Source organism: Gastrolobium bilobum, unplaced genomic scaffold, assembly GCF_033153095.1.
Source record: "Gastrolobium bilobum isolate Gb01-03AN ecotype WA unplaced genomic scaffold, APGP_CSIRO_Gbil_v1 utg509, whole genome shotgun sequence".
NCBI lineage: Eukaryota > Viridiplantae > Streptophyta > Magnoliopsida > Fabales > Fabaceae > Gastrolobium > Gastrolobium bilobum.
The window spans coordinates 18344-38598 of record NW_026898541.1 but is presented as its reverse complement, the minus strand read 5'-3'; the positions used below and the strand labels follow the sequence as shown (position 1 = coordinate 38598).

The window sequence follows — 20255 nt, the reverse complement described above, 5'->3', positions numbered from 1 at the left end:
TGGAGGTTCGGGAGAACTTGAAAACTCCCGTCGGATCACTAAAGATTCTCGATCGTGGCGAGAAGCAGCTGAGGAGCAAGATCATTTCGATGGTCAGAGAACATTGAACGGGGAGAATTCCTGAAGGGTAATTCTGGAAGCGAGAGGACGAGTTTCTCTGGCAGTATCCCGCGCTTCGGGACAGGTATGTTTTCTGATTTTGAGGTCAAAATCCTAAAAAGGTGGGGTGAATGTAAGAACCCGCACCGTTAATTAAGGGATTTAATTAATTAATTATGTGAAAATAGGAAATGATTCCATAATTGACCTTAATAATTATTTTGAGGCTTTAATAATTATAGTAAGTGAGTAATAATGCTGAAAGACGTTTTTCGGAAGAAAAGTGCAGATACCGGTTCTGCTAGTCGGTATGAATGCGTACCAAAAAAGTATCCCAGAAAATTATAATAAGTATATGATAATTACTAGAATGATATGTAGGACTTGTAAAACGAGTTTCAAGTCCAGATAATGAGAACTGGTGCTAGAAACCAGTACTGGCTTTGAAAAGCGCGTACCGAAAAGGTGCTCAGAAAATTATAAGAAAAAATATGATAATTCTTGTAAAATTGTGTAGGTTAAGAATCCAAAGTTTGGGATTAAAATGCTAAGCATAGCAATTGAAGTTAATACTGCGCGTTCATTCTTAAGTGGGTCTATATAAGGCCATGGCACACATTTCTAGGTCAGAAATGGTGCCTCCTACGTGACAGTTTAAGAGCTTGGCTGTTGCCACCCTTCTCCTTGGTCACCTTTGCATGAGAAACCTCCAAGTCTTCACTTTTTCTTCTTTGTTTCACCATCTAAACACTTGGTTGAGGGTGTGTGAGCCTTGTGAAGGAAGTGTGTGTTCCTTTCTGAGTTGGAGAGGTTGTTGGTGAGGTGTTGAGGGGCTGAGTTGGTGTCCCTTTGGGTGAGAGCACTTGTTCTTGGCTTGTGAAGCTTCAAGAAGCCTTCTTTGTGAAGAAAGGACATAGCTTATGTTGCCATTTTCGTTCTTGTGTAAAGTCAGAACCTTGGGAGTGTCAAGTGAGCTCCAAGAGCCTCTTTGTTCTGAGTTTGAAGCTTGGGTATGTTGTACCAACCTTGATCTTGAGTTTTTATGCTTAAAAATGAAAGCTTGATGCATGTTAAGGCTTAAAGATGATAACTTGCTGTTGGGTAATGTTGAACACACCTTAAATCGCATGTTTAAGCTTCTGTATGCTTGAAATGAACCACCTTCGTTGGATATCTTCGCGAAATGCAAAAAAACTGCATTCTGTCACGAAATATCCGGATATGCATATCCGGATATGCATATCCGGATAGGGATATCCGGATATGGATATCCGGATTTCGGGACAACAACAAACCTGTCTTGGTAAAAATTCAATATCTTGAGCTACAGAGCTCCAAATCGAGTGCCGTTTGGACCTATGTAAAGCTAACACATAGGGTTACAACCCTGTAAAATTTCGTAGTAATTGGATAAGCTGTTTGAACTCAGTGTTAGTTTAGAGTCGCGTCTTGGTTGCTGGAATTTCAGTTGGCAGCAGTCACTTTGCGAAAATCATAACCAAAGCTATACAACTCCGATTTAGATATAAGATATGTCGTTGGAAAACTTGTGATGTCTAGTTTAACATATTAAAATCTCAGAATTTTTGGGAAAGAATTACAACTTCAGTTTTAATAAAATGGAACCTTGGGAGCGATATCTCGCGAAATGCAGAAACTGCATTCTGTCGCGAAATATCTGGATATGATATCCGGATATTGATATCCGGATATGGGTTTGGAGATATCCGGATATTCCCTCGACATATATCCGGATATTCTGGGATTTCGAAGAACAGTAGCTGTGCTGTGAGGACAGTAGGCTATTGGGGGTTTGTGGACCCTAGATTGATGAGGTTGAACTTCTGTTTTAATTAAATTAAGTCAGAATCAAGTGATTAAGGGCTTATGGCTTGGTGAGAAGCCTTGAGACATAAAGCGTAATGAAAAGGCGTTGTCTTTAATTTGTATGCATGTGGTACATGTTATTGATTTATATTTGGTCCATATCAGATTGTGATCTGCTGTGATTGGACTTTGAGCTTGTGGCATTGGATAGCTAGCTTAGAGGTAAGCTTTCGTGTCCTCGGTTTAGCCATGTTGTGGTTCCACCATGTCCCATGGGGGTATGGTTATATGCATGCTGTGTTACATGCTTTTGATGTTTTGGAAATGCTGTTGAGCTATTGTATGTTAGTGCCTTGTTGATATGCATGGAGGTGTTCCACCTATACGGTAAGCCTGAGTATGTAGAACATACAAGAGAGTGAGGCTGTGGGTGAGGTGCAAGCGGTGTTCCTTGTACTACATGTAGAGAATAGACGTATTCCTACATTTCTCTGGCCAGTAGATAGTGATTACACACATGCCTTGAGGACCCCTTGTCTTACTGAGATTTCTAGTTTAGAGATCTCACCCCACGTTTGGGGAATGCTTATTTCAGGGTCAGGTAATGTTGAGACCTCAGAAGGCAGGAGGCCGGAGCTGAGTTAGATTGCTGTTATATTATGCTGCCATGATTGGATGCTGGATTTGCATGCTGTTTATATGCTTATAGCTTCAGTATGATTTTGGAGTTTTATGTTGAGATTGTTGTTTACTATGTCCATTTGGTGAGCATGGGGATTGTCCATGACACATAGTACTATTATGTCTTGATTATGTCTTGAGTCTTTTGGAGTTGTAATAATGTATTAGGATATTGTCCGGATTACTTGATGTAATGCCGTGATTTAGATACACACTTTATCTATATATTGAGGTATTTCAGTAGATGTCTTATTGCAATTTACATACAGGCGATATTTTATGAAATTGATTAAGTAATCAAGTTGGTAATTGATAATGACGTCATAATTGAAAAGAAAAAGAATAATCCGCATTTTTAATTAAGCACCGCTTAATACGATGTAATGTAAATATTCCGGGTATACACGGGGTGTTACATTGTGGTCAGAAACATTGAATCCCACCTGGAACAGATAGCTGCTAACCTCTACACCATAACACTAGAAAAACTGCTAGGGGACACTGAAGTTCCCTTAACATCTTCTCCACAAGAATGAAAGGTAAGTACCATGTCTAGCTAAAGACATTAAACTAAGCGCTGACTGGGAGGCAAACCAGTGGATACATTTGCCCTCTAACAAGGGCAAAGTTTTGGGGTGGTTAAACTTCACCACAAAGCTCCCAAAAAGAGAGGGAACGTCTGATGTTCACATCTAATCCAAAATAATTGACCTACATTTCGTAGCAAGAACGTAGTTTTGGGGTGATTTAATAACCACATATTCCCTAATATATATATATATATATTTTTTTTTTCTATTACATATAAAAATAATATTATAATTATTCCTTTAAATATTTATGTAATATTGTTTCCAATATATTTTGGCATTAAGATATTTATTAGCTTAGGATATTATTTTAGGGAATAAGACAAAGGGAACGTTCCCTGGCTTAGGAGATAAGAATAAAATGGGACACTTGTCCCTGCTGAGTCACTCCAAGGTATGCAGCTGTTATCAAATCTGCACTCATTGCAGATCTTTGAAAACGTGCCCTGCAAAAGCAACCGTCCCTTCAGTCATTAATACAATTGCTACTCTTCCTTTCCCTCTCTCCCACGATTCTAACCTAAATTGTTCCACCTCCTGAAACCATCATCAACAGTTGTATCCCACTGCCCCTGACCACTCGTTTCATAATGTTCCCCATCCACTACCTCTTTACTTCCTTTCTTTAACTTTCACGTCCTGAAAAACTAGTCATTTTCCTTCCTTTGCATGCGTATTTAAACTCTTCTCTTCTCTTCCTCGAACCCTGCCATCTCTTGCTAACTTAGAAAAATTTTACTCTTCATCACCCTCCTATGCATTAACTCTACTTATCCGAACTCTGCTTATCTCAACCCGCAGGGAACTTTCAAGAGGTGAACTTGAGCCTCTTTGATATTTGGTCACAAGGAGGGCCCCGTCGGGCTGGCTCCAAGGGAAGTCCCTACACTATTGTCCTTTCATGAGCGAACTTCAGTCTCATAGGCATATAACCCTATGAGTTCCTCAAGGGCTCGCTCCAAGGAAAGTCCATAAATGTAGTTATTTTCAAGAGGTGAACTTGAGCCTCTTAGATATCTAGTCCCAAGGATTCCCTGTCGGGTTCCAAGAAAAGTAACTACATGACTGATCTGTTTATTGGCCGACATACATCTCGAACATAACTCAATTCATAATCATAATTCAAATACATATCTCAAGTGCATATAATTCATATTTCTCAACTCATGATGCATGTCACTACATTATCAAACTACATGCATATTTATCTCAAAACCACTACTCCCAAAGAGAATATGGTAGAACACACAAAGGGATTAACCTCAAGGTCCAAAAGTTTATCTTCAATCCACACCAAGACAACCTGTGGTCAAGGTAGGAAATATGCTCAACAACTCAATTTACACAGAAATATCAAGTCAAATGGTTATAATATACTCTTAAACTCAACGTACAACTCAAAACTCAACTTACCTTTTTCATTCTTAAAACCAAGAAATTAGGTTTTACACCAATGGCTCCTCCAATGGACTATCCTCAATTATATGTCACTTTGCTCCAAACTACACGTAAACAACATACAAACAAATTAAAATCCATCTAAGAATTTATGAATTTCGTGGTCACTATTCACCTCAAAATCTCAAATTCTAAATTCTTCATAAATCGTGAAAGAAGGTGATTTTACTTTCCATAGAACTCCACACAACCAAAAGGTGGGTGATTTACGCTCCTGTGGTTGGAAAAGGCCTCAAAACCTCACAATTTTTCAAATTTTTGAAATCTTTGGAAATGAAGATCTCTATTCTAAGCACCCTACTTGAAAATGAAGAGGAATTTGTGTTTAGGGGAAGATTCTAATCACTTTAGAACCAACTGATTTTATGGTCTTGAACAATAGTTAGGGTTTCAAGCTTTTCTCCTTCCCTCTCCTATTGTGGTCGAGCGCTTGAAGATGAGCAAGGATGTTGTGTTTTTTTTCTCATATGACTTGTAATAACATTATCATATGATACTTACTTATTTACTAAATTTCTTACTTTAACTCATCTAGCCATGACTCAACATTTTAAAATATGTGACTTAACTCAATCCATAATTTACTCATCTATCATGGATTTTAACATTACTATGCTAATTAAGTAATTTTTTTCTAGTTCATTCTCGAATTTTCGGTAATTTCTAAAATACTGTATTTTACCAAAAATTAATGTAACTGCACTTTTATCTGGTAAATGACTTATATTACATAATTAGATTTATTATCTAATTATTCTCATATTATCATGCAAAATCTATTTAATTACTCATTTTACAAGTACAAGTTATTATAATTTGTTTGCATCTAATGGTTCATATATATAATAAATCAGAGCCATTAGATATAAATAAGATCAACGGTTAAGATATAGAGTGTAACTTACACCAATGTAAAATGATCGTGACCTAGGGGTGTTCGCGGTCTGGATTGAATCAATTTTGGAAGCAAAAATCATCCGATCTAATCCCTTTGGTTTGATCATGTAATCATCCATTCGATTTGGATTTTTTTTCAAATCTGATCCGATCCAATCCAATTTTTTTCGGTTTGGATTGGACCGATTTTCAATTTTTTGAAAATTCTAAAATTAGTTTCATAATTATTGTGCAAATAACATCTTTTGTATATATTGGCTTTGTAAATTTATTTATTTTTGAAATACAAAAGCATCACTAAACGATAATATAGTTTTTTTTTGGGTAATGAGATATGAAGCTCTACACAGATGAAATTTCGTTGATGAGATGTGGTTAGATTTTTTCTTGGGTTTAGCTGATGGGTTAATGGGTCTTGGGTTTAGAAATTTTTGGGATATGATTGGGGAAATGACCAAGTAGGTAGAGGAGAATTAATATATTGGATCAGTTTGGATTGGATTGGTTTTCATTAACCCATCTGAAAACCAATCCAATCCAATTGAAATTTGCGATTTTTTTTTTCGGTTTTCGATTTTTCGGTTTTTGGTTTATTCGGTTATCGGTTTTTCGGTTCGGTCACCACGGTTTGAATCGGTTTGAATTTGTTGATGAACACCCCTATCGTGACCCACGCACACACACACACACACATATAGGTCAGGATATTCTTACGCAAGTGTAAGAATAAGAAATCTTACTCTCAATCTTAATCATTGATCATCTTGTATCGAATGGCTCACATAAATAAAAAATTATAGTTATTAGATATAAGTGGGATAAACTGTCATAATTGAGAGTGTAACTTATACCGGTGTAAATTGATCCTGACTATAATAACCCAAAATTGTAAATGTCAAATTGCATTGGATTAATGATTTAATCATGCATAATGTAGACTATTAAGTGAAAGACTTAATTTAATTAAATTAAATATTAACTAAACACATTGTAGATAAAATAAGCGGGAAACTTCTTTCCATCAATGTCGAATGTGTTTATGTAGAAAACACCCTTTAAGTGAGTAAGTGGGCTTAAGTGGGAAAATTGGGCTTTTATGTTCAAAGGCCCTGTTAGCCACTCTTCGCTTGGGAGCTTGCTAGAGCGAGCTGTTCAGCGAGTGTGGAAAATCGCTGATGGTTGATCGTTGGAGTGAAGAGCCCAACGAGCAGCGTGTAAATTCGAATATACACTTAAGTGACTTCATTTCACTCACCAAACACCCATTCTTCTCCACCAAACCGAGAGTTGCACCATTAATGAGCATTTTTTAGCTTTAAAACCCTAGGTATCTTGTCTCTCCATCAAATCAGTTGGTGTAAAGAGCAAAAGTGTTTAGTTTCCTAACCTAAACAAAACTCATAGCTTAGAATCCATTGAGGGATCTTGTGTGTGGAGTTATCCCCTTAAGAAGGTGGTTCCCCACTATTGGTTAGGTGCCTGGAATGCCACATTGGGACATTGGAGTCTTGTTCCTCAACCTTTGGACCTTTGTAGAGTTGTTTGTGGTAAGCATTCCAAAACCTTTTGTGTTTTATGTTGAAATGCAAAATTTAGGGTTTTAATGGAAATGTTAGTTGAATGGCTATGTTAGAGCATGAATTAAGCTCGACTGTAGTTGGAAAGATAGCTTCAGAGATTATTTCAATGGTAGAAATGTGTTTAGATCACCACTTTGGCACACTATGACATTTTCAAAAAAAGGCATGCTTGATTAGTGTGATTTCTTGCATTCCAAGTAATGGACATTGGAGTGTTTGATGATGGTATTGATTGAGTCCATGTTGTGGATAGGACTGAAGCAAGTGAACTTCCATTGATTGGTCAAGAATTAGTGGAACCTATGGAACTTGACTTGGTTGCTTGATTTGAACTAAGTGTAGGTATGTTCTTTACCCTATGTATGGTGTTGGATTACCTATGTTATTGATGAATATAGAGGTATTCATTGATGCATGTGATTGATTGCATTGCACTTGTATGCATGTGTATATTTTGTGAGGTTGTGACTTTAAGATAAAGCTTTATTTGTTGCATTCTTGGTGGTGATACAAAGGTTAGTTGGAAGCGATTGAGGTAATCCTTCGAACCTTGGAATTTATCCCACTATTATTCCACCAAGCCCTGATGGGATAGTAGTTATTGTTTGGTGTATGCAATTACAATAGATAGTAGTTTAATGCATTGATATATGTATGTGTATGAACTGGGTGTGGCATAGGATGGTGTTTTCCTGTGTTTGTATGTTGCATGACGATGAGTAAATCTTACTTGGTAGATTCCCTGACCAGTAGGACTATTTATATATTTGAGAATCCTGCGGATAGCAAGAGTGCCGGAGGGATGTATCATGGAGATATTTTACTCACTACATGAGTATGTGTATATGTATAATTTACTATTATTGCTTTTACACCTGAAATGAACTCTGGGGTGGAGGAATCCTGCAAGGACCCATGATTTACTGAGATATTTATCTCACACAATGTTTCGGGGACCCCCTTTCATGTATTGAAGGTACATAAGCATTCACTAGCAGGAGGCCACAGTAGACATGGATTGTTGCATGCTGCTGCTGTTGTTGTTTTTGAGATGCGTGTTATTTTGTATCATTATATGTATATGTTTATTTTGAGAACATGTGATGTATCTTTTGGGACTTAGCCCATGATCACTGTATTAGCATTTGTCAAATTGTTTACGAACAATGACTTTGATCATATGTTGTAATAGCTAAGTTCTTCTTTTCGGATAATTGTAATTGATACATTTGATTATGTTGTAAATGTATGTCGATAGTTGATGGAAGGGCTTTAAGCTTATTTAGTATGACAAGACTAAAAACATGGTCATAAAATGCACATTGGTGTTGTGGTGCAATGGTCATAAGTATGGATGTTATAGAGTCCAATATGCTAAGTTAAAGGTTGATAGCTTCAGGATTAAGTACCAAAGTGTTAGTTAACTTGTGTCTTAAGAAAGAAGCAAAACACTATTATGTGAATTGGGATGTAAGAGCACCCTACTTTGTTGGGCTAGAGGTTGCTTTTCTATGTCTATTCGGTACCCAATTGGTGTGCCAACCATATGTTGAGTGTGCTAAGGAGCAAATGCGACATGCCTGAATTCTGGCTCTACTTGCTGCATGCTCGCTCTAGTGAGCTAAATAAAATTGAGATATAAGCTAACTTGAAGCAGGGGACTTGTAAGAACCCGTACCGTTAAATTAGGAATTTAAATAATTTAATTATGAGTTTAGAAAATAATTCTATAATTGACTTTGGATAGATATAGAAAAATTAGAATAATTATCGAGAATGTCAAATAACGCTTAAATCATTTTTCTGGTGAAAAATGCAGATGTCGTATCCGCTTCACGGTATATATGCGTACCAGTGAATTTATCCAAAAAATTATAATAAAAATACAAATATTCCTAGAAAAATATCTAGGTCAAGGATATCAAGTTTGGAGTAAAAATAATGAGCGGTGATGTCAAAACTAATACCGGCTATGTATAAAACGCGTAGCGATGAAGTGTTTCGAAAAATTATGATAAAAATATGATAATTCTCTAGGTTCAGAATATAAAGTTTGGTATAAAAATAATTAGCAGAGCTATTAGAACTAATACTGTTGATTAGTGGGCACACTTATATAAATAGTAAATGTCACAAAGCGCTAGGTCAGTTTCTGATCCCAAGGCTGATCCCCCATGGCTTCCTCCTTCCTCTATTCATGAAAACTTGATTGTTCAAAGGAAGAAAAAAACCCAAGCTCCCACGGCACAAAAGAACCATCATGACAACAGGAGCTTTGGTGCTGACCTGACTAATAAGGTCACCTATGCCCTTCCCAAAACAGTGAAGAAAAAAACCTTTGGTAAATCCCACCAACCCACTCCACCAAAATCTACCCCTCCTGGTCACTCAAAAGGGATTAACCAACCCACTACCACAAACCCAGAAATGCTTTTCTCAGCAAAGGCAAACGAAAACAAGCCAGAAAAAAGCCCTTCCCAAATATTGAAAACAAAGGTGGTGGTCCCCAACAACCTCCCCCTGGATCCTCTATTCTTCAACATGTGGGCCCTACTGGTGTCCCTGCGGTCAGTCAGTCATCCAAAAGAGAGAATGTTTGGAAGCCTATCATTCCCCCTGTTTCTAAAGAGTATAACACAGAGACGAAGACAGCAGCTGGTAATATAAAAGATAAGCTGGATCCCTGCTTGCCCGCCAAAATTTCTGATCCTTTGGAGTTGAAGCAAACTGATGACTTGCTGGAGGAGCTCAATGCTTGCCCTGAATGTTCCTATTCTTCAATGGAATAGGGTAATTCTCGCCAAGTGCAGGCTGCAGAAGCTGGTTATTCTGAGGATGAACCACCTGATCCAAATGCTAATGTTGAACCTTTTACTACAAGTAAAACTGAGTGTATGGAGATGGATGAAGTGATCTTGATCAAAAAGAGAATGATAGTGATTTAAGTTCTCAGGTACTCTTAAACCCTGGAAACCTTAACCCTTATCAATGAATTGTTTAGTCTATAATTGCAGGGGAGCAGCTAAGAAGCCTTTCATATCTACCTTGAGGAATTTCACAAAAAAATGCGAAGTAGGTTTGGCTGCTATCCTTGAGCCCAGAATCATTGGTGCAGTTGCTTTGCGTAGAATTAATCAGCTAGGATTCAAATCCTATTTGATTGAAGATGCTATCGGTTACATGGGGGGTATTTGGTTGCTTTGGAATAAAGATCAATTCTCAATTAAGCTCATCAAAAAGTCGAATCAATACATCCATGTTAACTGTTTTGACAACAATGGTGTGAATTTTGTTCTAACTGTGGTCTATGCTAGCCCCAGAGAAGAGGTGAGACAAGACCTTTGGAAGGACCTCCGTAGAATTAGCAGTAATTTATCTAAGCCCTGGATGATAATCGGTGACTTCAATGAGATCATGTATGCTAAGGAGAAAAAAAGGGGTATTCCTGTGAATCTGCCAAGATGTCTCAACTTTATTGAAGTTCTTGATGACTGCAATTTGATGGACATTGGTTGTGCTGGTTCTAAATTTACATGGAGAGGTGCTAAATGCCTTCACCTGGAGATAGTTTTTAAAAGACTATATAGAGTGTGTGCTAATGCTTCGTGGATAACCATATTTGGAGAAGCTAAGGCTCGTACTCTTCCTAGATTGAACTCTGCCATAACCCAATTCTTTTATCTCTCTACCCTGCTGAGTATATTTGGAGGGAAAGGCCGTTCAGATTTTTGGCTGCTTGGCAGGACCATGTTAATTTCATTCCTTTTCTCAAATCTAACTGGAATAGAAATTCCAATGTTTTCGCAGCCCTGACCAATCCGGTTGCTCCCCTCAAGGAATGGAATAAAAATATTTTTGGTCACATAAAAAAAAGAGTTCCTTATCAACAAGCTTCAAAAGGCTCAAACCGAGTCCCAAAGGGTTAATGGTGAGGCGGTATTAGCTTTAAACCAAGCCCTCCAAAATGAAATCAGTGTTGTCCTAGAAGAGGAAGAGAGCTTGTGGTTCCAGAAGGCTAAGTTTAAATTGATAGCTGATGGGGATAGAAATACGAAGTTCTACCATACCACCGCCATCGTGAAAAGGGCTAGAAATAAGATTATGGAGTTGAGAGATGATGCTGGCAGTTTGCTGAGGGATGAAACATCTATTATTAACATCGTTCTCTGTTTTTATAAATCCCTCTTCACTGAAGATAATCTGGACAGACCTTGGCACACAACCAAGAATTCTTGGCCAAATCTGGAGAGAGGGGATTTACAGTTTATGGTTGCCCATATTACCAATACTGAGATCTTGGAGGCTTTCTTTAGTATGGGTGCCTTAAAAGCCCATGGTCTGGATGGGTTTCCTGCTTATTTTTACCAGAGGAATTGGGATCTAATTGGTGGTCAAACCATGGCTTCTATTCATCATTTTTGGAAGAATCCATCCATCTTGGAAACTATCAATAAAACCTTGTTGGTCCTCATCCCCAAGGTTACCAAACCTTAAAAAGTGGCCCAATTTAGGCCTATTGCCTTGTGTTCTGTCCTATATAAGGGAATCAGCAAGCTGTTGATTAACAAGCTGAAACCTTTTCTGCATAAAATTATTTCCCCTCATCAGGTCAGTTTTGTCCCAAAGAGACATATTCAGGACAACATCATTATTTCCCAAGAAATGATTCACTCTATGAGGAGAATGAGAGGTAAGCGTGGTTTCCTTGCTACAAAAATTGATCTGGAAAAGGCTTATGACCGCATCTCTTGGGGCTTTATTAAAAAAATTCTGGAAGAAATCAATGTTCCCTTGGATTTGGTTAATATTATCATGAATTGCATTTCCTCTACCGAATTTGACATTCTTTGGAATGGTGGTAAAGCTGGATCTATTAGACCTAGTTGAGGCTTAGACAAGGTGATCCAATGTCCCCCTATATCTTTGTGCTTTGTATGGAGAAGCTGTCTCACATCATAGCTGAGGAGGTGGATAATAAAACCTAGATCCCTATGGCAGCAAGTAAGGGTGGGCCTAAGATATCTCATCTACTTTTTGCTGATGACCTTTTACTATTTGCTGAAGCCTCTGAAAGTCAGATTACTAAAGTAATGGAGTGCTTGGATCTCTTTGGAGCTATTTCTGGCCAAAAGATTAATAAAGAGAAATCCAACATATTTTTTTCAAAAAATGTTAATGATACCCTGTAGGGGTGTTCATAAACCGATTCGAACCGATTCAAACCGCAAAAACCGAACCGAAATAACCGAAAAACGAAAAATCGAAAATCGAAAAAAACCGAAAAATTTTACTGGATTGGATCGGTTTTCGGTTTTGATGTTGAAAACCGATCCAATCCAAACCGATCCAAACTTTTTTTTACCAAATTATACCTATTACCTATCGCAAATAATAGCCGGCCCAAATTTTTAAACCCACCTGTGCGTTAGCCCATCAGTTTTAAACCCACCCAAATTTTTAAACCTAATCCATCCAAACTCACTCTTGTCGTCCTCTCAGTCTCTCACTCTTCTCAGTCACTCACGCTCTGGCACCAATAGCATATCTCTTTCTTCTCAAAAATCAACATTTGTCTCTTCCGTTAAACAGCCAAATAAACATATTGCTTCGCTTATCTTAATTCCTCCAATTCACTGTCTCACAATAATTCCTTTTCAGGTTGTGTTGCCATATTTGAAATCTAAATTGCATTCAATCTACAACAAGGAAAAGGAAGCTAGGCTTCAAGCCACTCTATGGGGAGATGAAAATGAAGGATATGATGTCCCACTCCCACGAGGTTTTGAACTAGACCCTCCAGTGTCAACGGCAACCTTGGATGTTGATTCCTCCATTACAACACGCATCAGAAAGAGACTTCAGAAAATTGTTGGAATTTGCTACCCATGGTTACGTGCTACTAGTGAGGGTATGTGAAATCACTATTTACTCAGAGCCTGAGACTTAGAATTGACTCTATCATGAATTATTAACAATTTCACTGTTCATGCAATTTATCATTTTTTGATTGCATAGGAATTCAATGTTTTCTTCAAGTTCATACAGTTTATCTGACCCAGTTAATTCTCTAGTCCGGATATCCCTAAACATCTAACATAAGATATTTACAATGCAGGCTTGCAATTTGCTTACCAGCTGTTATACATGTTGGATGCTACTGGATACTACTCACTGTCACTTCATATGCTTGGGGTTTATGTCTGCCGAGCTACAGGGCAAGAACTGGTAGACATTTAGGATATTGCATTTAGAAAAGTCTTTATTTTTTTGAGTATTATTTAAAAAAAAATTGTCAGCCATGCATTTTTTTATCTGTGAAACATGCATACTTTTATATTTACTCTGCTTTTTTTTTTTTGTAACTGAGTGCATTTTGCCTTTTCTTTATGTTGTTCGACATGAATACCATCATGGTTCTCAAGCATACTTTTTTATTTACTCTGCTTTTTTGTAACTAAGTGTATTTTTCCTTTTCTTTTTGTTGTTTGCATATGGGTGTTTGTTAAAGTGGTTAATGGGTGGAACAACGGAAGAAATTCTATTGGCATGTTAGATTATGTTTGCAGTTGTTACTAATTTGATGCAGGGTCCTTTCAAGAATACCCAATCTTGTTTAAAATGCAATGAGTGTGTGAATCTGTGAGTGTCTTCGTCAATCTGTCATGTAACTATGTTCTATGGTATGGTAATTATGCTTGACAAAATATATACTGTAGTGCTATTTGCCTTCTTCACTACATGAGACCCAAATAAATAACTGAAACAATTTGCCATGTGATTTAAAAAATAAACTATTTTTTTACATCAAATAATGTGCCTTGGTTTGATTTGATAATGGATAAATTTGTTGGTTGAGTAATGTTTGATATTATGCTGCTTGCACCTAAGTTTCTGCCTTAACCTATTCAACCCCATGTTTTCTGGCCAGCTCCCGATCCCCAAGTAGAATCAGATCATGTTCTGCGAAATAAATCACTGCCCTTTAATTTCAACTTGTGCAGTTCCATGTATGACACAATATCTGAAATTCTGAATCACAGGCCATATATTCTAGTTTTCATTGCTATCTTCTTTCATAGAATTACTGGAGCCTAGAATAGTCTCCATATGTCGATCCCTCTCATTCAAATACTTAGTTGAGTTGTACTCTTCTGCATCATGGAGTTCTACAGAGTATGTCCTCTGAAGTTTTGACTTCTGCTGTTCTTTTATGATTTCCAAGCTATCTTCTTCACCTCTTAGTATTTGTAACACCTGTATTCAATCAAGAAAAAAATACGTGCTCTATATCAGTTGACTATCATCGTTAGCATGTGCATCTCAAATTATGTCCTTTCTATTTTAACATTTTTCTGACATGTTTTCATTTCCTTATCAATTATAATGCAGGTATTGAGACAACATTTACATCATTGTTAGCAAGCTACTTTGTTGAGTAGGCAGCAACTTAATAGTAACAATGTTTGAAGTAAGTTTTAATTACTTATAAAGCATAAATTTTATCTTTGAATTTTAGTTTAACTATGTTTATTAATTATTTTATTTCATATACGGCAGGCACAAAATAATGAAAATAGTGAAAGGGTGGTTAGTGAAAATGCTGAGTCTGAGTCCAGAAATTGGACAACATCTGAAACTAATGAGCCTCAAAGTCAAACCAATTCAGTTCCAGTTCCAGAAAAGTCAAATGTGGATAGGAATGGCAAAAAAAGAAAGAGCGGAGAAGCTGGAGAAGCTTTAGCTGAAGAAGATGATTCGGGTAAGAGAAAACCTACCAAACCTAGGTCTTGGACTTAGGATCATTTTGAAAAAGAAATTAATCCAAAAACATTAAATCCGAGAGCTAAATGTAAATGGTGTGGGGCTACTTATGCATGTGATACACATAAAAATGGCACAACTAATTTGAAAAATCATTTGTTATCACAATGCAAAAAGTTTCCAAGAGATTCAAATGATTCTAGTCAATCAATTCTCAGTCTCCAACAATTTAAAAAAGATGGGAAAGGAATTGGTAAAGCTTTTGTTGGTATATCTTTTGATGTTGAAGCTTGTAGACAAGCTCTTGCTAGAATGATCATTGTTGATGAGTTGCCATTTAAATTTGTGGAGGGGGAGGGATTCCGACATTTTATAAGTGTTGTGCAACCTAAGCTGGATATTCCTGGAAGAATTACTGTTGCTAGAGATTGTTGGAATCTCTATTTAAATGAGAAGAAAAAATTGAAATCTATTTTTAGTGTTCCGAATCAAAGTGTGTGTCTTACAACTGATTGCTGGAGTTCTGTGCAAAATCTTAATTATTTGTGTCTTACTGCTCACTTCATTGATAATGATTGGAAATTGCATAAAAGAATATTGAATTTTTGTTTGATCAAGAATCATAAGGGTGAGACCATTGGAAGGAAAATTGAGAAGTGTCTTCTAGGTTGGGGAATTTCGAAAGTTTTCACTATTACTGTTGATAATGCGAGCTCAAATGATCTTGCTATTGCTTACTTGAAAGCTAGAATGGAGGATTGGAATGCACATCCGTTGAAAGGTGAATATTTGCATGTTAGATGTTGTGCTCACATTTTAAATCTTGTTGTCAATGATGGATTGAAAGAGTTGCATGCTTCAATTACTAAAATAAGAAATGCTGTTAGATTTGTGCGTGCTTCCCCTAGTCGTATGGATAGATTCAAGAATTGTATAAAAGATTGTAGGATACAAGAAGGTGGCATAGTTCAATTAGATGTTCCTACTAGATGGAACTCCACTTATATTATGCTTGAAAGTGCATTGAAGTTTCAAAAGGCATTTAAAAGGTTAGGATATCGTGTTGCTGAATTTGCAATGATGCAAGGTGGAATTCCAAATACTGAGGATTGGGATAATGCACGGGTGTTTGTGAGATTTTTGAAAATTTTTCATGATGTCACTGAAAAAGTGTCTGGTTCTTTATATGTGACTTCTTCTCAATATTTTCATGAGTTTTGCATGATATTGAATAACTTAAAGACATGGAGTAGGAGTATGGATCTATTACTTGGGCCTATGGCTGAAAAAATGAAAGCTAAGCATGACAAATATTGGGGGAACATTAAAAATATCAACATTATGATTTTTATTGCTGAGATACTTGATCCCCGATATAAATTACGATTTGTGGAATGGAGTTTTGAGAAGCTTTATGAAAGGGATGATGCAGAATTTTTAAGTGTTAGAGTTAAGGAAACTTTAAACAAGATGTTTCACAGCTATAAAGATTTTCATGGCAAAAATCTTTCTCAATCATCCACCAGAGATCTTCATGAGCTACAAGACACTGATTTGTCAGCATTTGACGACTCTTCATTTGCTAGTGAATTTGAGAAGGACATAACTGTGAGTGAGAGCTTGGATAAAAATGAGGTGGATCTCTATCTCATGGAGCCACTAGAGAAAGGAACTCAAAAATTTGATATCTTGAATTGGTGGAAGGTGAACTCTAGCAAATATCCTACTCTTGGTCTAATAGCTAAAGATGTATTGGCTATGCCAGTATCTACAGTTGCTTCAGAATCTGCATTCAGCACTGGGGGTAAAGTTCTTAACAACTACAGGAGTACTCTTACTCAAAAGACAGTTGAAGCATTAATTTGTGCACATAATTGGTTCTGATCCACTCCTTTTTCCAATGATGTAGAAGAGCTTATAGAAGAATTTGTAAAGATGGAGATAGGTAATTTATTTTATTCTAGTTGTATAACTTTTTAATTTTAATTCATCTTTTTATTTTTTAACTGTTAAGTTACTAACAATATTTTATTATAATTTTAGATATTTCTCCAAATACAGAAGTTGATGATGATTCTGGTGAGGATTCTGATTAAAAATTGATGGTGTAAGTTGTTATTTTTTTAATTTTAATTATTGTTGAAAGATAACTTAATTGTTTTTTACATGTACTTCAATTAATGAAAGATAACTTTATTGTTGATTTGTTTTGTGATGCAGGATATGGGTTTCAGCATCTCTAATTAGTGTTGGATTCTTTAGAGTTTGCCATTTTTTTTTGTTATTCTGTAACAGTTATTTTCATTTTGATCACTTGAGTTTTGTCAAGTTTTAAGTGTTTGTTTATGCTTGTCTGCTACCATTTGTATGTATTAAGCTGTTGCTTACAAAAATTGGCTGATTCTGCTGTAAGCACTGCATTTATTTTGTATGTTGTACTGTCATGAAAAGATAATGCATATACTTGATGGTTTCTTTGCTAGAAACAGGGGGATGAAGCAGTTTAATTCACGTACCTTGGGTAGCTAGATACTAGGTTAGAACTTAGAACTATCTGGCCTTGGGAACATGTAATTCTTTCACCTTGTGCTATCCAAATGCATGCTATTTTTTATCATTTCACCTTTGGATCTATGTGTAAGAGTTAAGATGTTTTGGACTGATTGATCCTACCTGCCATAAAATCCGTACACCAACTTTTGATATCCACAAAATTGGAAGAAAGATACTACTGAATGTCATTGGTATATTCACTATTCTCATCAACATGTAGATCATATAATGATGTCACATGATTAATTTTGGGACGAACTGTGGTCTCTTTGAGCCTTTAACTGATATACAAGACATGTGAACCAATTCTGATCAACGTTTGAAATGTTTTGAAACATCGTCATTTTTTTAAAAATAATTCTTTTAAGTTTTGTTTTTTTGGCTTTTCAAAAAATCGAAAACCGATCCAATCCAAAACGAAAAAATTGGATCGGATTGGATCGGATTTGAAAAAAAATTCAAACCGATCGGATGATGTAATGACCAAACCGAAGGAATTGGATCAGATGATTTTTTGCTTCAAAACCGATCCAATCCAGACCGCGAACACCCCTAATACCCTGGCTAGGAAAATTGTTGATTTGTGTGGCTTTGCTCCTACAAAAAATGTTGGCAGATATTTAGGGACTATGATGAAACATGGAAGAGTTAACAAAAACATGTTCAGTGACATTATGGAGAGTTCATAACAGATTAAATGGCTGGTCTAAGCAAAATCTCTCTATGGCAGGGAAAGTGATTATTGCTAAGTCTGTCATCTCCTCCATCCCTATGTTCCATATGCAAAATGGCCAAATTCCTTTGGGCATCTGTGATGAGATTGAGAAACTTCAGAGAAGCTTCATTTGGGGTGATACTGCTGTGAAGAGAAAAAGCCATCTTATCTATTGGGAGAATTTGTTCTCCCAAACAGGTTGGAGGTCTCGACCTTCCTGTGCTCAAGTACCAAAATGAAGCTTTCCTCCATAAACTAGCTTGGTCTGTTATTAGTTCCCCCTCTCAACTATGGGTCCAAGTTTTAGTTGCTAAATATGGCAGAAATAAGGATTTGCAAAGTAATTCTATTAGCAAACCTTATGATTCTAGCCTTTGGAAGAGTCTTTGCAAAATCTGGCTTAATTTTCTTAAAGGGATATCCTGGGAAATTGGTGATGGGCAGAAAGTTCATTTCTGGTTTGACAATTCGATCAGTGGCATTCCTAATCTCCTGAGTACTGCTAATCAACCTCCTCATCCCCTCTTGCTGAATGATTTGGTGGTGGATTGCATCAGAAAAGACTCAGGGAACTAGAACTTTAACCTTCTAGATAGTTTCTTTGACCAATCTGTTATAAACAGAATCATTGCTATCCCTCTCCTTCGTCTATAGATGGTAGGGACTGTCTCTCCTGGTCGAATAAAAATCCATCATCTTCTATGGTCAAGCATGCTTACTCTAGAATTATGGATTTTAATGATATATCATCTGATTTCCCTTGGAACATAATCTGGAAGTGGAAGGGTCCGAAAAAAATTAAGTTTCAGATTTGGAAAATGTCACATGGTCATCTTCTAACTAAAAACAAATATGCTGTGTGGGGTAATGGTACTGATAAATGCCATTCTTGTTTGGATAAGGTGGAAACAATTCTCCATGCCTTAAAAGATTGCCCTTGGGCAGCAAGGGTTTGGAATTCTCAATTCTGTCATCTCTTGCCTTCTTTTTTCTTCTCTGTCATGGATCTGACTTCCTGGTTAAAAAAATATTGATTATTTTGATGACAGGGGTACTGATTGGAGGGACCTTTTCTTTGTTACCTGTTGGTTCTTGTGGCTGTGGAGAAATAAAGAAATTCATGATGATACTTTCTAAAGACTAGATAACAGCAACCACTTGATTGGGAATTTTCTTATTGAATTAAATCGGGTGAAAGAAAAGAACTCCACTACAATTCCTATGACCAGCAGAACAGGAAACTCTTCCTTATCTTTCTGGGTTCGACCTCCTATAGATTGGTTTAAGATGAATGTGGATAGAGCTGCCACTGTGGGCAAGGCTGCTTGTGGGGGGATCTGTAGAGATTCTGATGGTGCTTAGATTAGTGGTTTCCAATTTTTTTTGGGCTCTTGTTCTCCCCTCCAAGTTGAATTATGGGTTATCCTCAAAGGTTGTGAGTTTTTTTGGAATCTTAATACCAAAAAAGTTATTATTGAGAGTGACTCTGCTCTTGCTATTAACTTGCTTACCAGTATTAGTAATGACGCTCGAGAACTACCCATTGTAGTTAGGATTCGAGCTTGGATGATTAAGGATTGGAATATTGAATTTCTCCATGTGAAGCGTGATGGTAACAAGTATGTTGATTGGTTAGCCAATAATGCTCCCTCCCTCCCTTGGGGACCTCATTTATGCCCAAATCCAGATGCTGATTTAATGCTTCTCATCAACTCTGATAGATTGGGTGCTACTAGTAGTTGCAGCAGAGCCCTTGATTGAGGAGTTTTTTCTTTTGTGTTTTTTCTTTCGTTTTCCTTGGGCTATGGCCTTTACTGTACCAAAAAACTTGGGCTTTGTGATTGAACATAGCCAAGAATCCACCTTTCACCATATTTCTTTAATCTTATGCCATTGAACTATCACCACTCTTTGTAAAACTTGAGTCTTGTGAGGGAAAAATCATGTCTTGAGGCTTTAAGTTTCTGTTTGCATTGAGGGAGGGCTGATCACTTGAGTTCTGAGTGTGTGAGTTATGAATACATTCTAGGAAGCTCCAAGAACCAAACTTTGTGAAGAAAGAACCTACCTTAGAGTGGGATTTTCGTGCACCAC

At 36.8% G+C, this 20255-nt stretch overlaps 1 pseudogene; it reads left to right on the top strand.

Annotated features, from left to right (window-relative positions):
* The first annotated feature begins 12123 nt into the window (after positions 1 to 12123).
* Positions 12124 to 19922, top strand: LOC133317298 (zinc finger BED domain-containing protein RICESLEEPER 2-like; annotated as a pseudogene).
* Positions 19923 to 20255: the final 333 nt, after the last annotated feature.